Raw genomic sequence first — 23,248 nt, forward strand, 5'->3', positions numbered from 1 at the left:
CAATTAATAAATTACACAAAAATATTACCTACATGAAATATTTTAGAAAAAAAAATTAAAACTTAATTTAATCTAGAAATAGCCCTCTTGGCATTGTCCCCAAAAGACTGGCATCGTTCATTTCTTCTTTGTATAGCTATGCTATAATTCTTTGAGAGACGTAGCTGCTGCTTTAGTCTCCAGTTGTGTCAAACAGGTCTAGAGTGTATCTAAAAAACGGCTTAACGGCTTAACTTAAGAACCATCGCTAGAAAACCTGCTTTCAAATAAAATAACCCGCATTCAAATCGGTCCACGATTTTAAGAGCTACGGTGCGGTACGGAGCGGTCAAACTTATTACTCCCCTCTTTTTGCGTCGGGGGTTAGAAAGAAAGTGTCGGGGAGGGGGTTAGGGAGTCAAGCGAAGGGAAAGGGAAGCGCAGATCCACGATACAGTACACCGCGGACCGCAGCGCCGCGCCAGCACATTCTTCAACCCACGTCAAAGGACCATCCATAAAGAACGTCACAACAATTTTGACCATTTTTAGCCCTCCCCCTCCGCCTTGTCACATGTACTATGAAGCTTGTTATTTTTTTTTCCTGTGTCTCAAATCGCCTGACTCCCCCTTTCCCCACGCTAAATATGTGACAATAAATGTCAGGACTTTTAGGGTGACTTCAATTTTTCAATACCGCGTAACATTTTTCATAAGGTATAATTCCCACTGTCAGAACAGTACAATGTCAGTACCTACTGTTAGTGGAGTGAAAATTATACCTTATGGAAAATGATAGTATCACCGACCATATGGCAACCCTAGTCGCGGGTGAGAGCAGTAATACGGTATTTGACAACTCCTGATTTTGACATATCTTAATATTATTATGAAAATATGGATATATACAGATAGTGTTTAGCGAAGAGAAAATTTAAATCGGTTGAAAATTGTATTTTAGTGATTTTTTGAAAAATCTATATACCTGTCTCTTTCTTAAACGCTTTTCTCTATGCAGCAAGTATGACGGTAGGTACTGGCGTGACGTCACATGCCAGTATGTCTTTCTCTGTCTAATCTTTAATTTCAAATTTTTATAACTGTTATTTGTAAAGGTAGCTTAAAAATTGTTTTTCTATTCGATAACAGGAATTGTGTAGCTTTATGTTGTAAAACATATAAAATAGTCAAATACCGTATTGTTTTAATTCATTAGGACCTCCGCAAAGTAACGCCTGATTCAATAAAGTCGTATAACTTTTGTATGTCTATTACAAACTACTTAATAAACCAATTCTCGTAAAGCCCACAGCTCTGTTTTGTCACCACCAGTCGGCCTTCAGCGTGCCCACTGTCCCAAGGTTGCATACAACCGGACACTTAAATTATGTATACGTAATAATGATTTTGGAATTTTCCATTGGTTGATGCATCGACATCTATGTAACTAACGGCACTAGACTGGCGGTTTGGCACAAAATGCTAGAGATGAGACGTATTTACTGGAATAGGTTTTGGCTTGGACGCGTGAGTACGCGTTCCCGCCCGCGATTCTTTTAGCGTACGAGTATTTAGGAGTACGGCGGCTGACAACGTTCCGCCAACTTGAAAACATGCATGATGCGTGCGCTCACTGCGCTCGTCGTGCTTTGAACTATTCGGAAAACGTCCGGAACTTCGGGTCTTCGGGATCGACCAACTCGCCCCAGCCACTGCGCGATGAATTCCAGGAAAAAGGGGCGAGTTATCATTTGTTCTCAAAACAGTTTTAGCATGAACACAAAAAGGTCCAGTAACCCTTAGTGTAAGTTTTCGGTACAAAATACGTCTCGATCGCGTTCGCGTTACAATCTCAATTTGTATGGAAACACGAACATCGCCAACGTTCCGCTAGAGGCGCAGATTTTACCGCGAACGCGATCGAGACGTATTTTGTAACCGAAAACTTACACTAAGGGCACAGTTTCTTTTGATGACATTTCGGTAGTTCGATATTCGTAAAACAATTAAAACTAGCACGGTGTATATGCAATCACGGGAGCGCATTTACGGGAATCATTTTGATTACGCAATGAGTCAATTGAGTTAAGTACTCGTAGATACTCGTGGACCTAGTCTTTGGATCTAGTCTTTTTGTGGACGCGTACTCGCAAGACTCAGTCCGCGTTTTGCCTAGTACGTCTCACCACTACAAAATGCGCGGCGCATCAATCATCAATATTACTTTGACTTAACCGCTGTCACGGACGTCAACAGCACCCAGACTATAGTCACTATTCAGTTGTGTGTATTGTGCTATAGTGAACTTTTCACAAAACCACGCTGTGAACTGTTTTGTGCGCCGTTTTTATGTAAGAAACATGCAGTCTAGTACACAGATGTCAATGGGTTGATGGCTTATCTTCTAATCAATTTCAGATGCAAATGTTTAAAGTAACATTAATTCAGTTTTAATAATGAAATCATTTTATGATCCTACTTTCACACAATTTGCTATCTTTGATTTAAAAAAATAATTATTTATTTAATTTCTTAGCAACAAAAGCGAAGTTTAAGAATTAACATTGACTGCTTTGGATTGGATACGCAACATACTTAAATAGCTTAAATACATATTAAACATCCAAAACTCCAAAACAAACATTTGTTTCTGTCATAAAAATATCTGCCCCGAACGTGGTTCGAACCCGGGACCTCGACCTTAGTAGTCGGGTTCTGTAACCACTGAGCTATTTTCCCGTCATACTTCAACTTGCATATCGGCGAATTTTTAATATTTTGGATTCTGTCGCGTGACTGATTCTCTCCTTCGAATTCGTACCGAGGAAATGAATGCCGTTGCATTTTGAAAGTGCAAGTATTCAATTTGCAGTTACAGTAATAAAGTTACTTCGCGCACGCGTTACATAACATTTTATGATTACGAGCTAAAGCACATTGGCCTTCTTTTTCAGTCATATTTATATACCAACTAAATAATTGTGATAGGAAACAAAATAAATAAAAACTACATAAATATACCTAACTATAAAAAGGAAACACCATCTAAGAGCATAGACCCCAGCACACTGGCGGTCTGTACAGTCAGAGAAATTCGCTGGGAGAGGTAAGCGCCAGCTCTGGGGTCTCCTGAGGTCTATCAGCCGAGACGACAAGGCCCCCATGAAGGCCCTCATGTCAGCCGACCGGGGGCCCATTGTCTCCCCTGCGAGCGCCGCAAACTCATAGTCCTTTAAAAGAGAAGAGTATTTGCGGCGCTAAATTGTTATTGTTAATATATGAAAAAATTACACAAGTGGTTAAAAAAGGGTCTTGACAGACGGACAGACAAAGAAACGGGCAATAAAATGATCCTCCAGGGGTTTCGTTTTTTTTCCTTTTGAGGTACATCATCATCGTCATCATCCCAGCCTAAATATGTCCCACACTGGGCACAGGCCTCCTCTCAAAATGGGAGGGCTTGGGCCGTAGTTCCCTCGCGCTGGGCACTGCGGATTTTACTTCACACACATCATTGAATTGCTTGGTAGGTTTGTACAAGTTTCCTAACGACGTTTTCCTTCACCGTAAAGCTCGTGGTAAGTTTCAAACGTAATTTCGCGCATGAATTTCGAAAAACTCTGAGGTGCGGGCCGGGGCTTGAACCCACGATCCTCTGCTTGAGAGGCCACAGGTCAAACCACTAGGCCACCACGGCTCTCTTTTTGGAGGTACGGAAAAAATATTGATTTACTCTAATTAAACTTTGTATCTATCGCATATGAAATTACAATAAATTTCACCATTTACTTCTGTCAAACTGTACCCAATAACAGAAAGAGACGGCAAATGTAACTGCGAGTGGCCCATGTTAGACAATATGGCCTCAGGTCATTTTTTGCATTCAAATCACGCGTTTGACTGTACCATTGTGTGTATGGTGCAATGCAACGGTCACACAATACATACCTACTATACTATGTTGCACCAACTTCACAAACCAAAGCGAATTGAACTTTCAGTTCAATGCATTAAGGAGTTCAACGTTGTGATTATAAAGATTTTAGAATTATGTGAATTCAACCTCTATGTAAAGGATATTGGAGTTTCCATTGTTTTAGTAATTTTTCTTTAGCGAACGATTTTATAGCCTCTACTATACCCGTTATTCCCTGGGATATAAAAAAAGAAGTAGCCACATAAGTATATTATTTACTTTAGCTCTCTATCGCTGTACAAAAGGTGTTTTAAATCCATTTAGAATAATAATATTTAGGTAACTTAAGAATATTAATATTAATAAGTATTATTTAACTTTTGTGTAATATTACACTGTTCAATATTATTATTTTATTATTAATTTATATGATTCTAATTCTTTCAGCTTATGTGTTCCTGCTGGTGTAGTTATAATGTTAACTAACATAATTTATTATGTTTTTTTTTACATAAAACTGATCGTGATTGACCCCTATCTCCTATCTCACCTGAGGTTAAGTGCAGAAGAGACCATAGGTGTATCTCACTAGTTCAGTAACACCTATTCACTCTAGCCTTGAAAAGCCCTAGTTTATGTATTATTAGTTACTATGACATAAAATTATTCCTAATAAATAACAATAGATGAAATTCTGACAATGAAATAAATAAAAACGTACAGTAAAAATATTTTAAAATGTATGTATGTACGTAAGAATTAGAAATAATCCTATAAAATTACTTCATGAGAATTACTAGCTGTTGCCAAGGACTTCGCCAGTCAAGAATACTAAACTTTTATCGCTATCCAGCCGGGGACTACGCAATTTTCCGGGATAAATACTATCCTATGTCCTTCCCAGGGTATCAAACTATCTTAAATCGATTAAGTTTTCATTCTTTTATTATTTTCTAATACTTACTTATAGTTATGGTAAATCGGCGAGAAACCTACTATTGTTAACAGCTAACATACATTTAAACAGTCATTATTCAACATGCGTGTATAATCATTATAATACCCGGTTGTGTGAAATAAAGTAGGTAGCTAAACAAAATAGCGTGAAATCACAAAATGTTACCATAAAATTGCTTTGGCATATCAAGATAATTGACAAAGAGAATGATATTTTTGAAGCGTCGTATTGCCGGGTTAAACTTTCCAAACGATGGAGAATTATGCACAGGATAATAAATTTGACTTTTATTTAAACAATGAATTTTTACATAAAAATAAAAACACATAAAATTAACTAAAACGGGCTTCCTCTTCCAAAGGCAGCGCAGCGCGGGGCATTGTACCCAAGACGCTGGCGGCGTTGCCTCGCTGCACCGCGAGGCTCGGTCTTTGGGCGAAGAAAAAGCCTGCTCTTTGGTCGCCAGAGACACCGATTAGTTTGTCCGACACTTCTTTCGTAAACTTTTTTGTGTCGGACGACCAAGGCCCAAAGGTTTCGACCGCAAGTGCCGCAAAAAAAGTAGTTGTCCTTAAGAAAGGCATATTTGCGGCACGTGACGGTTTGGGCATCGTCTGCAGCTGTCCCTGGCTTCATAATAAATAAAAAAATAACATAAGACAATTGTATACCAATTGACCTAGTCCAAAAGGACTAGCGGACGGTGTGCTTACGTGCCGACAATGCGGACGTACGTTCACAGCAAAGATAGGCTATGCAAGCCGTCTTAGAGTGCATGAGCGCCAAACAAATAATAATTACTCCTAATTAAATTAGGAGTAGAAGGGGTCGCCATGGCCGAAATCAGTCGAATCATCATCATCATCAGTCCAAAAGGTAGGTCTGAGAATAGGATGTAGACTATTTTTCATACTTGTACGCCGACGGAGTCGTGGGCAACAGCTAATAATTAATCTAATAAAAGCGGCCAAGTGCGAGTCGGACTCGCCCATGAAGGGTTCCGTAGCAGCGAGTAACATAATATAAAAATTTCCTTTACTTTACGATTTATGACGTATTAAAAAAAACTACTTACTAGATCTCGTTCAAACCAATTTTCGGTGGAAGTTTGCATGGTAATGTATATCATATATTTTTTTAGTTTTATCGTTCTCTACGTACGTATCGTTCAAGTTACAGGGACACTCATTTTACCACTCTGTAAGTGTCTCTCGTGCAAACTATTCAGTTTAGAAAAAAATGATATTAGAAACCTCAATATCATTTTTGAAGACCTATCCATAGATACCCCACACGTATGGGTTTGATGAAAAAAAAAATCTAGTTGCAGTTCTAAGTATGGGGAACACCCAAAATTTATTGTTTTTTTTTTCTACTCTTGTGTGAAAATCTTAATGCGGTTCACATAATACATATACTTACCAAGTTTCAGCAGTATATTTATTATAGTTTCGGAAAAAAGTGGCTGTTAATCCATAAGGGTTCCGTTTTTTGCCATTTGGCTACGGAACCCTAAAAACATATACAGCAAGCAAAGCACGCAACAAATAAGGTAGTAAGTAATAGTAACTCATTGTCCGATTCGTGGCCTACTTACAGCCTTATGCAACACGCTCGAGATGCTTTTTACGACAGATACCTGTAATCGAATACCGGTTTATGTTATTTGTTATTTATACTGTCTTTATTAAGTTTGACTGTTAAAACCATTTGTACCTTTAAAGCGTGATATCCACCAAAAGGCCCGCACCGGATCGGATCGGAAAGAATTTTACAACCTTTATAAAATACTAAATTATTGTTATACAGTATTTAAAGTCGGTATTACCATAGTAAAAGCGGAGAAGTATGTATGTAAACTCCGTCCCTTTAGGAGACTTAACTGCCCCTCAATACTCGTAATTCATGTAAGATAACCATGTAGGTAACCAGTAGTTATTGGTTTTGATAACATAATTAATTAAACAATGGCTAATACGGTATTTGACAACTTCTGATTTTGCCATATCTTAATATTATTATCAAAATATAGATATACAGATAGTGTTTAACGAAGAGAAAATTTAAATCGGTTGAAATTGGATATATAGTGATTTTTTGAAAAATCTATATACCTGTCTCTTTCTCAAACGCTTTTCTCTATGCAGCAAGTATGGCGGTACTGGCGTGTGACGTCACATGCCAGTATGTCTTTCTTTGTCTAATCTTGAATTTCAAACCTTTATAACTTTGTTATTTGTACAGGTAGCTTAAAAAATATTTTTCTATTCGATAACAGGCATTGTGTAGTTTTAATTTATAAGACATATACAAAATAGTCAAATACCGTATTGCATGACCTCGCCCGTTGAATTCAACTTTTAGCTGGTTTTTAATGTTTTTCAACTCTTGATCATCGATTAAATATCATCGTGATAAACTTCATTAAATAACATTAAGTTGAGTTTCCTGTAATTTTGTTAATAGGAGAAATCATTAGCTGATTAAACAGTGGAGGGCTAGACGGGGCAGTACCCCGGGGCCCCCAAGCTGAGCTTCTCGAAGCCCCTCGGACTCTTTTTTTTAATATCAAATAGCTGGCAAACGAGCATGTGGGTGATGGTAAGTGATCACCACCACCCATGGACACCTACAGCATTATTAGGACTGCGGTGCGTTGCCGGCCTAAAAGGGGGGCTAAAGGGGGAGGGAGGAGGGGGAAGGGGGAGGCGAGTTGGGCTGACTTACAAACTATAAATGTCAAATCTGGAGTACGTCGGATTCGGAAGAAACGATTTTAAATAGTTTATTTGGGGCCCCAGTTTATTCTTTGCCCCGGGGCTTTTGTTAACCTACCTAGCTACGCTACTGTGATTAAATAAATAATTTATTACTCAATTAAATTTTTTAGGGTTCCGTACCCAAAGCATGACAGATCCCTATCGCTGTCACTCACGTGTTCGTCTGTCGATCCGTCTGCCATACAGGTTTTACAGCCAAACATTAGAGCAATAGTTAGGTAGTCCTAAAATTTTCAAAGTATAAACATGTTGTTGACCCAAAACCATTTGTTGGCAATTCTCGCCCTGAGAACTGCCGGTGGGTTGATTTTGATTAGATGTGCGTGCGCACCCTGCGTCGCTTATACTTAATACTTAGACCAAACCGCTGGCCTCGCGGGTTCGATGTGCAGGCCGCGCCTTGGTCGTCGCTGATTGTTGATGATGTGAAGGCAGACCCTCTCCCGAGCCCCTGGGATCGGTCTGGACAGCTGCCGCCTCCTGTAGCTAGCTGCCGCCGGTGTCTTGTGAAGGGTTGAGGTTATGAAGATGAAATTAAACTGCGATTACGTTCACCACTATATTATCGCGATACTGATACCGTACAACTGTTTATATCTATAAATATGATTCAGATGATCTTAGATTACTTAATGACACGATTTGACACTGAGAGCTCCGCTCTGACCCCGAGACCGTTACAGACGTGCAACCTCTCTCAGTGACTTTGAATGACTCCGGTCGAATGACTGACCGGTCCATTGACATACATAGGCTGTCAAAACAATAAGAATGATTTAAGGTCCATCACACATTCCCGTAAAGTGACTTCTACACGACCCGACCTACGATGTTACGTTTTGCGTAAACATTTCCTGCCAGGGCCAGGCGAAAGATGGACTGAACACTTGCAAGCACTATTGACTCTACTTACAATAATATTGACTTATGATCTACTGATAAACAGCTGACAACCTATGACAACTTAGGTGTAGCACATGAATAAACGCTCTACCTATCCTGAAAATGTAGGTATACAATTGACTATGACTTATCCTAAGAATTGAGTTATCCATACATTCATACACATGAAATTAACAATATCCATTAGACTGAGGGTCTACATAATAATGCACAGATGATTATAAAGTACAACAATATCAATTGGTGCCCTACCAATAAATATAAAATAGATGATTATGATTGACCTACATTATATTCAATAGGCAATTTACACAGTTTGACTACTGGGCGTATGAGTTCACCACCTTGAGTTTTTAATTTAACTGACCTGACAATCTGGTCAGTTCCCTTATACACTTCAATGACTCTACCGCGCCTCCATTGTAATGGAGGTGAGTTCTCATCCTTAATGAGAACCAGATCATTCAGTTCGAGGTTATTGACTTGAGAATACCATTTATTACGCGCTTGTAAATTATTGAGATACTCAATATGCCACCTTGACCAGATTGATTGATACATTTTTTGAATAACCTGAAAACGTGATAACCTCGACGTCTTAGTGTCCTTCCAATGTGGTTCCGGTAGAGCTACTAATGGTTGACCAATGAGAAAGTGCCCCGGTGTGAGCACTTCGAGATCTGACGGATCCTCACTCATAGGAACTAACGGCCTTGAATTCAATATGGACTCTATTTTTGAAAATAGAGTTGATAGTTCCTCAAACGTGAAGATAGTGTCTCCAGCCTCTCGTTTGAGTAAAAGCTTGGCATGCTTGACAGCTGACTCTACCAAACCAGACATGTGAGGAGCTCCTGCTGGGTTGAATTCCCAGCGAATATTTTGACGTGCAAATTCCCCCTTGAGTACAGTCTCATTATTGACCAGAAACTGATTGACATCACGCAGGTAAGAATTAGAGCCAACAAAATTAGTACCTCGATCCGATCGGACGAGTGAAGGCAGCCCTCGTCGGCTGACAAACCTGGTGAACGACGCGATGAATGCCTCGATCGTCAATGCTGAAACCACCTCGAGATGAACCGCCTTGGTTCCTAAACAGACAAACACACATAGGTAAGCTTTGACTGATTTAGCATTCCTTAATAAACTACTCTTAACTAAATATGGGCCTGCGAAGTCTGTCGCAACGCCTGAGAAAGGCCGTGCTGCCGTGACTCGGTCAGCCGGTAAATCTGCCATGAATGGCGGTTGAACCGATGAATTGAATCTGAAACAAACTAAACATTTCCTGATAACCCTTGAAACTTGACGTCGGAGTGACGGAAACCAATATTCCCTCCGGATTATAGCAATGAGCGCGTTCGTCGCTGCATGACAATATGACCTGTGATAGTATTCGATGAGTAATTGACCCCATTTATGATCCTTAGGTATGAGATATGGATGCTTTGCTCCATATGGTAGAGCTGATTTACGTAGTCGTCCGCCGACACGCAGCATGTTTTCGTCATCGACGAAAACGCTAAGCTTCTGCAATGATTTACAGACCAGCTTTCCTTGTTTGATCATAACAATTTCGTCCTTGAAAGCGTCTAATTGAACTTTACCTATCCAATGTTTAGTAGCTGCGCGAATCTCGTCCAATGACAGTGTAGACTGAAGATTCCTTTGCTCCCTCGGCAACTTGATATTTTTACAAAATCTAAGTATGAATGCACTGACATTGATTAGTTTGCTATATGAACTGACACGTGATAAGAGTGCGTCTTCCCACGACTCTACTGGCGTAACAAAATGAACTAATTTCTTGAAACCTGGTAATTCTTGAGGTATAGTGACTGGTAACTGTGGCCACTGGGATTCCTCCCGCAACAACCAATCAGGTGACCACCACAATTTGAATTGAATTAATTCCCTTGCGGACATTCCGCGTGAAGCGACATCTGACGGATTACGCTCTGATCTGACATGACGCCATGTGATGTGACGTTTGGACTGTTGAATGTCCTGTACCCTGTTACATTCAAATGTTTGTAACATGTGAGGTTTGGCCTTGAGCCATGACAAAACAATACTGCTATCTGACCAAGCATTGATAGTCTCTAACTGAATAGAGTCGTCGTACGAATCTGCGACGTGATTAAGCAGTTTACATACTAAGTGTGATGCATTGAGTTCCAATTTTGGAATCGTCTGCTTGGTTTTATGTGACGCGACGCGTGATTTAGCAATGACTAAGCTGACCTTGACATGTCCTGATGCATCCACCGTCCGTAGATAGACGCTCGCCGCGTATCCCAGCTCCGAGGCGTCGCCGAAACCGTGCAATGAGTATGAAACGGCGCTCGGTAGTGAGACACACCGAGGAATCTGTAAATGAGACAAATGATTGAGATCCTGCGTAAGTTTGTCCCACTGATTGATTTGATTTTGATTGATCGGCTCGTCCCAGGTGAGCCCATCCGAGAATAATGACTGTAAGAATACTTTGAATCGAAATATGACTGGTGCGCAATAACCACACGGGTCGTACAAACGTGCGATTGTACTGAGCACGCTACGTTTCGTAGGAGGGTGACCAAGTGGCACGTTGATTTGATATGCCATCGAGTCTGACACTGGATCCCATTGAACACCTAATACCTTGATGAAACTTTTATCCTCAGTATCAAATGAGTGTGGCAGCTCGCAATACTCCTCCGGTAAGTCACGCAATAGCTCCCTACTATTGGACGACCATTTACGTAACTCATAACCTGCGCTCCCGGTGAGCGCTATGAGCTCTTGCTTGAGCTGTTGAGCCTCTGCCACTGAGTCTGCTCCTGTGAGGATATCATCAACGAAGATATCTCGTCGCATGACGTGTGCTGCGTGTGAATTCGGATGCGACACCTCCCAATCGTCCGCTAGTAGCAGCACCGTCCGTATAGCTATGAATGGACTTGACCTCAGCCCGTAGGTATTAGTATTTAATTCATATACCTGAACATCGTGTGACGGATCCTCCCTCCAGAGGATTAATTGATATTTCCTATCATCTGGGTGAACAAATGTTTGACGAAACATCATTTTGATATCAGTAGTGAATACCACCTGATGACGTCGAAAATTTAAAATGATTTTAGTGATATCATTTTGAAGAGGTTGCCCAGAGTGTAGGCATTGATTGAGTGACACACCTGTGGACGATCGCCCTGATCCGTCGAATACAACTCTGATTTTATCGGTGCCTCGTTTGAAGATACCGTGATGCGGTATGACAAAATGTTCTGAGTTAAATTGAAAGTCTGATTTTGACATATGACCTAGAGTTTCATACTCTCTCATGAACTCCTTATACTTGGAGGCGAAAAGTGCGTCCTTAGCCAATTTTCTCTCCAAAGCTCGCAACCTTTTCATTGCAAGCGACCTTGATTCGCCTAATGATGACCGTGTTGAAAGTAACGGTAATCTGACTATGTATTTGCCGTCAGGCAGACGTTGAGTAGTGGAAATGTACAACCTTTCGCATTCCATGTGATCTGGATGAACTGCAGGCTTCGAAGGCGGCTCCTCGACCTTCCAAAACCGCTCGAGCACCTCCTCGAGTCTAGTTGCGTGCAGGCCGTAGTCCTCCACGGACGTGCCCGCTGACTGAGATGACGTCACCGCTGACTGGTGAGTCGAGGTCAATGAACCCATGACAACATGTCCAAAGCATGTCCCGTAGGCTGCTATTCCTGGAACGTGAGTGGAAATCTTTGAACCATCGAGTACATAATTTAATATGTCAGTACCTAAAATGATGTCCACATCTGAGGCTTTGTCAAACTTGCCATCTGCTAATATGATATGTGACAACCGTAATTGATCTTTTAGCTGAGTGTCATATGATGGAATGTTTCCCGTTAGTGAATACATGACTGAAGCTATTGTACTAATGATGGGTACCTGTTTACCTACAGGTTTGATTATTAACTTGACTATTGAGCCAGGTACCTTTACCCGTTGCTGACCAATTCCATAAATATTATTACCATTAGACTGTTGGTGTAATTTTAACCTTTGAACTATTGACTGTTTAATTACTGAGACACTCGCCCCGGTGTCGAGTAAGGCCCTAACCTTAAAGTAATTGCCATCACCTGATTTCACCATTACCACCGCCGTGGGACAAATGGTGATTGGTAATGACTGTGTCACACCAACAGTGGTAGCATCTCATTGAGGAGATGGTGGGGATTGGGGAGGAATGGGGCTGATCCGCTGCCCATACCTCAGTGCCTGATACTCAGACTGAGCCCACTGTGCCCTGCCCCTACCGGAGGCCTTGGCCGGTAAGCTGCCATCGCCTGAGCTGATGGAGCTTCCTGGTACAGTGGTTGAGTCACTGGTACATCTGAGTGGCCGCCCTGGCTCGGTTGAGGTGCACACACAAGTGGGTAGCCACCCTGGCCCATGCCTTGTGCATGATGCTGGGGTTGCCCGCCCGGTGACTGACGCTTAGGCGATTGCCTACCGTGACCTGATGTTGACACCACAGGTTGGGCCCTTTCAGGTGACTCCCTAGCCTTAGGAGCTGCCCCTGCATTACAAATGAGTGAGTTGTGCTCAGGAGACTTGCAGTGCAGACACCAATTCCGTTGACTGCAGTCCCTAGCATAGTGCAACCTCAAGCACTTAAAACAGTGACCGCTACGTTTCGCCCACGCTTTGCGTGCTAATGGTGACATACTTAGAAACACTGCGCATCTATATAATGAGTGGTCCCTACTACAAAATGAACATGATGAAATAGGATTCACCTGATGCACTCCGCGTGCTGGCCTGCTACGTGTCCCCAAGGTGGACGCACCATGCTGTCCTCGTCGTGGTGGTGGCCGGTGGTAGCTTCTCCCTGAAGCCGCTTCTGGTGTTGGTGACACGGCGAGCTGCACCCTGCATTGCTCGTCGAGTACCTCGAGCAGTTGATGAACACTGGGTAGAACATGATGACATGGCCCATACCGCTGTTCGAATGCTGACCTGATCAATGTTGGCAGCTTCTGTATGATTAAAAACACAATTAAATATGACCATTCATTAATTGGTTGTTTAAGCTTTTCCAGTGCCTGAATAGATTCTCGGAGAGGATCATAGAAATCTGACCTTAACCTCTCAACATTGTTAATGACCGGTAGGTTGGTGATCTGTGACAAGTATGTATCGACCAGCACCCTGTGGTTCTGATACGTATCTGTGAGCAATTTCAGTGCCACTGAATAATTTTGACCATCCATCGGTAGCTGACGTATGAGCGACAGAGCTTCACCTGACAGCGATGCTCGCAAATAAAAATGCTTCTCCGAATCTGAAATGTCCCGTGAATGGACCAAGGATTGAAAGAGATCAAAAAATGACATCCACTCCATTGGCCTGCCGCTAAACTTAGGCAGTTCAATGGAAGGCAACTTTGCCATTACCTGGCTATGATGATGTATCCTAGGCTCGTCTGCGGACCCCCACGCTCCGATGCCTGCTCCAACTTGACAAGTAACTTATTGATTTCACTGAACTGTGCGTGAATTTGTTCCATTTCTCCCTCAGGAATCTCCTCTGACGAAAGACCAAGCAACGCTTCATATGCTAGTACGAACTGATTATAATATGAACCGAAATTACGTTTAGCTACTGCCACCGCTGAGGTACCTTGGGCTTCGCTAATTGTACTAGCAAAATCTGTCAGCATGCGGTATTTCGACATAAATTGAATCTTGGCATGAATTTTAGGAGGCATATTGACTTAAATGAATGAAGTACTTGATGTGTTTAAATCAAATCAGTAACCTCTGAATTCAATGACTAAAGATAAATGCTTACACTGAATAACAATAGTCACACCCTGTGATCTAAACTTGTTTTAAACTACCTACTTACCTAAAGTAAACTAACAACAATCGATGCGCAACATCAACAATAAATCTCACTGTTTGATCAAATTAAACACAACACTGTATTTAAACTTAAACCTCACTAAAACAGCATTTGTTTACTTATGCCGTAATGATTAACTGATAACGTGATAATGATAAGGTTATTGATTTCAGATAACGATTGTTGATTATGTTGATAAATAAATGACATTTGACACAGATGAACGAATGAATGAGTCAGTTATGCGCTCATCTGACCATAGATAATGCAACTCGCAAGTCGTCCGAATTGATCGGAGTGAAGTGAATGACAATGTATAAAAACACTTAAAAGTCTGAATGAATGAATGAGAATGAGATTGACTTGCCGAGTTCCGTCCGTTCTCCGATGATTTGTGTGATGACTTGCTTGCTTGTTTGCTACTCGCAACAAGATGGCGGCGAAATTTCTTCCAATGATGAATATTTCGAGTGTCAATACCTATTGCACTATTTAAACCGCACTTTCACTCACTGCGAAAATGACTTAACGCGCACTGAATTTAAAGTCTTAATATTATTAATCAATATTATGATAATATGATGTGAAGTATGAGCGCGGCGCCCGCCGTGCCGAGATGATAATGAAGTACACGCGCCCTGCGACGTACGTTATCGTGCTGATTCTTTTCTAACGTTCTTCTAACGTTCTGCTCCCCTCATGGGTTCCACCAAAAATGTTGGCAATTCTCGCCCTGAGAACTGCCGGTGGGTTGATTTTGATTAGATGTGCGTGCGCACCCTGCGTCGCTTATACTTAATACTTAGACCAAACCGCTGGCCTCGCGGGTTCGATGTGCAGGCCGCGCCTTGGTCGTCGCTGATTGTTGATGATGTGAAGGCAGACCCTCTCCCGAGCCCCTGGGATCGGTCTGGACAGCTGCCGCCTCCTGTAGCTAGCTGCCGCCGGTGTCTTGTGAAGGGTTGAGGTTATGAAGATGAAATTAAACTGCGATTACGTTCACCACTATATTATCGCGATACTGATACCGTACAACTGTTTATATCTATAAATATGATTCAGATGATCTTAGATTACTTAATGACACGATTTGACACTGAGAGCTCCGCTCTGACCCCGAGACCGTTACGTGCGACGTCTCTCAGTGGCTTTGAATGACTCCCCGGTCGAATGACTGACCGGTCCATTGACATACATAGGCTGTCAAAACAATAAGAATGATTTAAGGGTCCATCACACATTCCCGTAAAGTGACTTCTACACGACCCGACCTACCGATGTTACGTTTTGCGTAAACACCATTATTAAACTATTAATAATCTAACCAAGAAAAAGTTAGTAAACCTTGTGACTTCAAAGGTCAATATCTCAAAAACGGCTAAACCGATTTTGATGAAACATGTCACAACCTCATGTCATGTCTAAGAACCGTCACTATAAAACCTGATCATGATCATCCTGCCATCTGGAATAAAACAAGTGCTACTTTTTATTCCGATATTCCCACTCGTTATTTCCCAATCTCGAAATAACATCCGCTGGGCTTAGAGAGATGAAATTTGACATAATTGTTTTTAATGTAACGTCAATGAAAACCACCATTTAATTTTCGGAAATTCCCACGGGAATTTTTAAAAATACCGGAATTTCAATTCAGCTGCTGGACCTAATGATTCACGTATGCGAAACTGCGGCTAAATACTAGTATCAAATAATCATTATATAAAACAATAATTATATCAAATGCTGATTAAAATCAAACTACGCACGATTAGTGTTGTTAAATGTAGCACTGGTTAGACACCCGGTTTTCTTCGGAACCGGTTATTGGGCAATATTGGTCGGTTAGTGCTATACACATTAAAATGTAGTTGAGTAAGGCACTTGTCCCACCGCCGACGATGAGCGAGAAGCGAGTAGAGCGAGTAACTAGAAACGAGTGGGCGAGCAGCGAGAAGCGAGTGTAGTTTTGTCGCTCGGCTGTAAGCGAGTGTTCGCGTGCGACGGGCGATTACTCGCTCCACTCGACTCGCTCGTGCGGGGCGGCCGCCAAGCTGACATGGCTGAGCGAGTATCTATAGCTCAGCGAGTTTTATAGCTCTTGTCGCTGCGACAAAAGATGTAAGAGCGAGTTCTCGCCGACAGTGTGAACAGCCAGCGATCAACTATTAATATATATGTCTCTTTTACTCACACAGGATCTTATATCTTTTGTTCGTTTCTTGAGCGAGAAAATAGTCGATAGCCAATCGTTTCCTCGCTGGCGGTGAGACAAGTGCCTAAGATTAGATCGATATTGTCACTTGATTTTTAACCCCCACGCCAAAAAGAGGGTGTTACAAGTTTGTCATATCGTCACCCCCATGCTAAAGCGGGCGGATCTGCTTAGGAAAAAAATAGATTTTGAACCCAAGGTGTTGATCATTGAGTTCAAAATCTTACTTTTGCTAAATAGCAGATTCGCGACTTTAGCATGGGGGTGACGAATCATACATGTGTGTCGGTGAGACTGTATGTGGCATTCCCAAACAGATGGACAAACCTGTATTGATGTGTTTTTTAATCGAAAACTAGTTTAATGAGGGCTATCGTTTTTCGTCTCACTAGATGGCGCACTGTTGCGTGAGGTTTTTAAGTATGGCTTTCAAAGTCTGTTATTACGGGCGTGAAAACAAAGTTTAGATTAAAATCATATTTAATACACCTTAGAACTGTACCATAAAAATATCGAGCATGCCACAGTGTTGCTTAGTCCCCGTTTTGTTCGGAAAAAAGGGAGGACAAAGGTTTCCGAAAGACAAAACTGTCTCAAAACACAGACATTCATTGCCCCGGAACGCATATTTGCCATAATTAATTTCAGATATTGCAAAATATTCACAAAATTATTCTAATTATAAATAAACCCGCGTAGCTCACCCAAAAACTATGAGATTTGACAATCGGAGACCTCACGCTACACTAGCGCCTCTAGTGGCGAATTCATACGCGATAGCCCTCATTGAGATGGTTTTTAGCTAAGTCTCGTTTCAGGCGTTTAAGAGATATTTGCCATCTTTACATTCCGTAGAACAGACGTTATGATCTCTCGTGTCTCGTTTTTTTGCGCCATCTAGCGATATTTGCCAGAAAACTGTTGCTACCATTCACCTATAAAAACATTATACAACATTATTGAGAGAGCATGCGCTCGCGCTTGCCCAATTTCGATGTAACGGACGCAATAATAATAAACATAACCTCAATGCAATCGCCGATAGAAATAAAAACTGTGTCAGCCTTATACACACAATTTGCACCTGCGCACACAATGATATTAGCACTTATTGTCTAATAAAATAATACCGAGTGAATATGTCAAGCTAAATTCGAGAGGCCAACGGACTATAAAGTAAAAAAAATAAAAAATATACGCAGTATAGGATCGGCCTGGGCCGGGGCAGATATTTGTATGAATAATACGAATGTTTGTTCCTGGGTCTTGGATGTTTAATATGTATTTAAATGTATTTATCTACATAAGTATGTTTATCCGTTGCCTAAGTATCCACAGTACAAGCTTTGCTTCGTTTGGGACTAGATCGATTGGTGTCAAGTGTCCCATGATATTTATGTATTTATAATTTCAGATGGTAGGTAGCTGACAGCTGACATAGACAGAATATAAAAATTAAGATTTTCAGACTTATTGGTTATGCTATAAGGGCTACATTCATACCAAATTTCGAGTTTCTATGATAACAGAAAGTATAAGTTATTCGGTTACGCATGTTTAAAATTAATGACTGTATGTTTTGATTTCATTGAGCTACCTCTACCCGTTCCTGAGAAAAAGGGCCCAGGCGAACAAAGAGATGCTACAAGGGTTCTTTTTTTCCTTTTGAGGTACGGAATCCTAAAAAGAATAGTTTTAACCTCATTTCGTTGCCCTACTTCAAGTGGCAATGGGAGTGCCATATCCCTCGAAGAACAGATAACCGTTTTTTTTTTATTCGACTGGATGGAAAACGAGCAAGTGGGTCTCCTGATGGTAAGAGATCACACCGCCCATAAACATCTGCAACACCAGGGGTATTGCGTTGCCAACCTAGAGCTTAGGGTACCTCAAGTGCCAGTAATTTCACCGTTGGGGCAGGAAGGTCCTCGAGCGGAAGACGAAACGTCTGCAGCCTCTCACTAGGTGGACAACACATTGTGAGAGTTGCGGGCAATCGGTGGATGCAAGTGGCGAGTTGTTGTTTATTGTGGCGATCTAAGGAAGAGGCCTATTGTTCAGCAGTGGACGACTTCCGGCTGTTGATGATGAGTATGAAGTATTAGTTTTGGTTGGCTTTAAAAAAAAAACAAGTCCCTCAATGTCTACACAAGTCCAATTCGTACTTTTTTTTTTATACGACTGGATGGCAAACGAGCAAATGGGTCTCCTGATGGTAAGAGATCACCACCGCCCATAAACATCTGCAAACCAGGGAAATTGCAGATGCGTTGCCAACCTAGAGGCCTAAGATGGGATACCTCAAGTGCCAGTAATTTCACCGGCTGCCTTACTCTCCACGCCGAAACACAACAGTGCAAGCACTGCTGCTTCACGGCAGGATTAGCGAGCAAGATGGTGGTAGCAATCCGGGCGGACCTTGCACAAGGTCCTACCACCTGCAAAACACCTGCACTTGATAAATATTTCACATTAAACCAAAGGGTTTTACCGTTGTTCATAAAAAAATTCCAAACAGGAGAACAACCTCATGCATGCAAATATTTCTTTGTTTGAAACTCTTTATGGATTCCATGCGACTACAGCACGAGGTAAAAAGCATTTTTTATTTCTCAGAATTGTATTTTTTGTAACAAGTTAATATACTTATAAAACATTCCAATATCGTTGCATTGTCTCAACAATGCTTTTGTAAAATTCTATTTGAACTACGTATATTACTCCATTGAAACGTACTCTATTGAAGAAATGAGAGAGCGTAAGCAAAAAAAAGAATTGTAAATGTTCCGAATGAACACCTTATCCTTTTATAACATTCTTCTATTCTGCCTGACTAATATCTTTTTTATAAACGACAGGAACACAGGAAACTGATATAGTGCTAGCGGTACACCCAGAAATTCAGTAAAAAGCTGCAAATGGTGTTAAAAGCATGAAAATCGGAACGATTGATCTTTAGGCCACACGAATCAATTTGACCCGTAGCCTCGCAAGTGCCCGTGTACTTCACAAAGTACAAATCAATTGTAAGAATAACTGGCGAATGTACTTGGTGCAGTACAATTTTTTCAATGAATGTTCATATTTCATTAAATTTAAGTAGGTAAGTAATTATCAAAATCATATTTTTTTTAAATTCTCGCCTCGGTCTGTAGAACTATGTATGATAAAAACCGGCCAAGAGCGTGTCGGACACGCCCAAAATAGGGTTCCGTAGCCATTACGAAAAAATTAAGTAATATTTTTCTAAGGATTTCGTATTTTATACGGAATCTTCCAAGTTTAGGTATATTTTATACCTTAGGCTGCTATTTACTCATAAACTACTAATAATTCTCAAGCAAACGTAGCCGTTATAGTTTTCCTTAAAAGTTTGATATACTTACTACCATCCTGAATTTTTTCAAATTTTTCCACCCACTGCTTTAGATTTTAGAGGGGGGGACGCTCGATTTTAATGAAAATTTGCACTTTAAAGTTGAATATTTCGCAAATAAATCACTGAATCGAAAAATCGTCTTAGCAAACCCCTAATGGTTTTAAAAGACCTATCCAACGGTATCCCACACTATAGGGTTGGATGAGAAAAAAAAATCACCCCCACTTTACGCCTATGGGAGGTAAGTACCCTAAAAAAAATTGTTTTTGAATTTTTAATTGTACCATTTTGTCGGCATAGTTTACCTATATATCCGTGCAAAATTACAGCTTTCTAGCATTGATAGTCCCTGAGCAAAGCCGCGGACGGACAGACAGACAGACATGGCGAAACTATAAGGGTTCCGTTTTTGCCATTTTGGCGCCGGAACCCTAAAAAGTCAGGACTTACGAGGGTAGCACGAAAAAAAAACAAAAAGGAGAGCGTACCGCTAGCACTAATAGCGGTTGAAACTCTCGTAGAACCACAGAATAACTAATAGTACCTACTACCGTAGAACTACCCAAGTCATCGATTCTAACGCCATCTATTGATATTTCGCCTGTCAAGAAAGCATAATACGGTATTTGACTATTTTGTATATGTTTTATAAATTAAAACTACACAATGCCTGTTATCGAATAGAAAAACAATTTTTAAGCTACCTTTACAAATTACAAAGTTATAAAGGTTTAAAATTCAAGATTAGACAGAGAAAGACATACTGGCATGTGACGTCACACGCCAGTACCGCCATACTTGCTGCATAGACAAAAACGTTTGAGAAAGAGACAGGTCTATAGATTTTTCAAAAAATCACTATAAATCCAATTTTCAACCGATTTAAATTTTCTCTTCGCTAAACACTATCTGTATATCTATATTTTCATAATAATATTAAGATATGACAAAATCAGGAGTTGTCAAATACCGTATTGGTCGTCTGCTGAAATGCTTCGTATTTAAAACATTGTAGAAAGAGCTAAAAGGGATGGCGCAAGGACGAATTGCTCAACAGCCGATGAAGATGCGAACAGGCACGCCTGGCCCCGTTACGAGCGCAGGCGTGTCTTGAAGTATAAAACTAGCTTTTAACGATTATTTATCTTCATATGTTGCTATTGAAAACAATGCAAGTCAAGCCTAAGGGTGCGGCTCCACTGAGGGGGCGTTCAAGTAATACGTAACGCAATTTTTGGAGATTTTTTTAAAATTTTATTTTCGCTCTCCTGAAAAATGACGATTATGCACTTGTATCACTTATCACAGGAGGCACAGCATTTTTCTTTACCTGTAATTTTGCACGAATATGTATGTAAACTATGCCGACAATTTTTTTTCTCATCCAACCTTGTAGTGTGGTGTGGGGTATCGTTGGAGAGGTCTTTTAAAACCATAACGGGGTTGATATAACGATTTTTCGATTCAGTGATATGTTGCAAAATATTCAACTTTAAAGTGCAAATTTTCATTAAAATCGAGCGTCCCCCCCCCTTTTAAAAACTTAGAAGATTCCGTATAAAATACGAAATCCTCAGGAAAGTATTACTTAATTTTATCGTAATGGCTACGGAACCCTATTTTGGGCGTGTCCGACACGCTCTTGGCCGGTTTTTTCTGTTCATTGCGTGATTGCGTGTGCTGTCAGGTGGCCACCTGCCCTATACTACAAAGTTCAAAATTCGAGCTGGCAGCTTCCTCAGACAAAATAATTAGCCTAGCAATTTAAAGAGGGAACGCTGCTAGCATCTTTGGAACCTTGCCTAAGGGGTCTGGTTTAAATCATTTGTTTTAGCTTTCATTATTATTATTATTCATCTTTTATTATGTAAATAGTTTTAATATCAAATTTTACGTTTAGGTTAGTTTTATTTTAATTGATTAGAGTTGATTTTTGTATAAGGAAGACTATTTTGATTTTGTTACTTTTTAATAAAAAGATGTAAGAAATCCTCAATTTTATCGGGAATTCTAAAAGTCCTGAGATTTCCCGAGATGTGCAAAATTCGGCCGGAATCCTGAGAAGAGTCTCACAATCCTGATCCTTTTAGCATGATAGTTAGGTGTTATTGATTCTTAACCGTCGATATTTAACCCTGATCCCGGGAGTCATGACAAAAAAACGTTTTGATGGAAACTATTTAAATCATTTACTTGTAACATTAAGTCATATTCAGTGCTTTTTCAGACGCAAATAATCTTAAACTAAATGTAAAATCTGTTAGACATCTTGACAGACATACACTCTACATTTATACGATAGCGACTATTATACAATATTTATTGATGCAATACCTTACAAAGGCTCGAAGTGACAAAGCGTTCTAAACGTGACTCGATATAATCAGACAGAGAGACAAATAGGCTTCGTGCCATGAAATTTTGTATTGAATTGTTGATATATCATACATAATGTATCACTGTGAAAAGTTTGTGCGTTTCGGAATATTTCACATCAATTAATAAACGAACATAACTGTTAACAATACTAATATAAAGTTACACCGTAAGAAAGTAGGTAGGTAGGAAAGTAGGTAGGCTGAGATCGCTTTTAAGCGATAAGACCGCCTATTGTCTACCGTGAATCTAAGTGTTTATATTATAAGTTTGTTTTTACTGCTTTATGGTGTGCAATAAAGAATATTTGTATTGTATTGTAGGTACAATAAAGAGTTTACAGGTACACATAAAAACAAAAAGAACTAATCTAAGATACCTTAACTAAATATATTATGTATAAAGTATAAACCAAGTATAAACTAAAAGCCGAAGCCGTGGTGGCCTAGTGGTTTGACCTATGGCCTCTCAAGCAGAGGGTCGTGGGTTCAAACCCCGGCTCGCACCTCTGAGTTTTTCGAAATTCATGTGCGGAATTACATTTGAAATTTACGAAGAGCTTTGCGGTGAAGGAAAACATCGTGAAACCTGCACAAACCTGCGAAGCAATTCAATGGTGCGTGTGAAGTTCCCAATCCGCACTGGGCCCGCGTGGGAACTATAGCCCAAGCCCTCTTGTTCTGAGAGGAGGTATGTGCCCAGCAGTGGGACGTATATAGGCGTGGATGGATGGATGGATAAACTAAACTAAAATTGCACTAAACAGATGTGTCGAGATTGTCTGCCACATTCAGAAATGAATTTACAGAAGAAAACGCTATGCCTAACAATTTAACTTACTCTTTCA

The 23,248-nt window shown here is 40.5% G+C and overlaps 1 protein-coding gene across 7 annotated transcripts in view; it reads left to right on the forward strand.

The window, feature by feature from the left end:
* LOC141443398 (uncharacterized) overlaps positions 1 to 23,248 on the forward strand; it is an 83,621-nt gene that overhangs the window by 38,621 nt on the left and 21,752 nt on the right. The gene's annotated exons all lie outside the window — the stretch shown is intronic.

The sequence above is a fragment of the Choristoneura fumiferana genome, chromosome 27 (assembly GCF_025370935.1).
Source record: "Choristoneura fumiferana chromosome 27, NRCan_CFum_1, whole genome shotgun sequence".
NCBI classification, from domain to species: Eukaryota; Metazoa; Arthropoda; class Insecta; order Lepidoptera; family Tortricidae; genus Choristoneura; species Choristoneura fumiferana.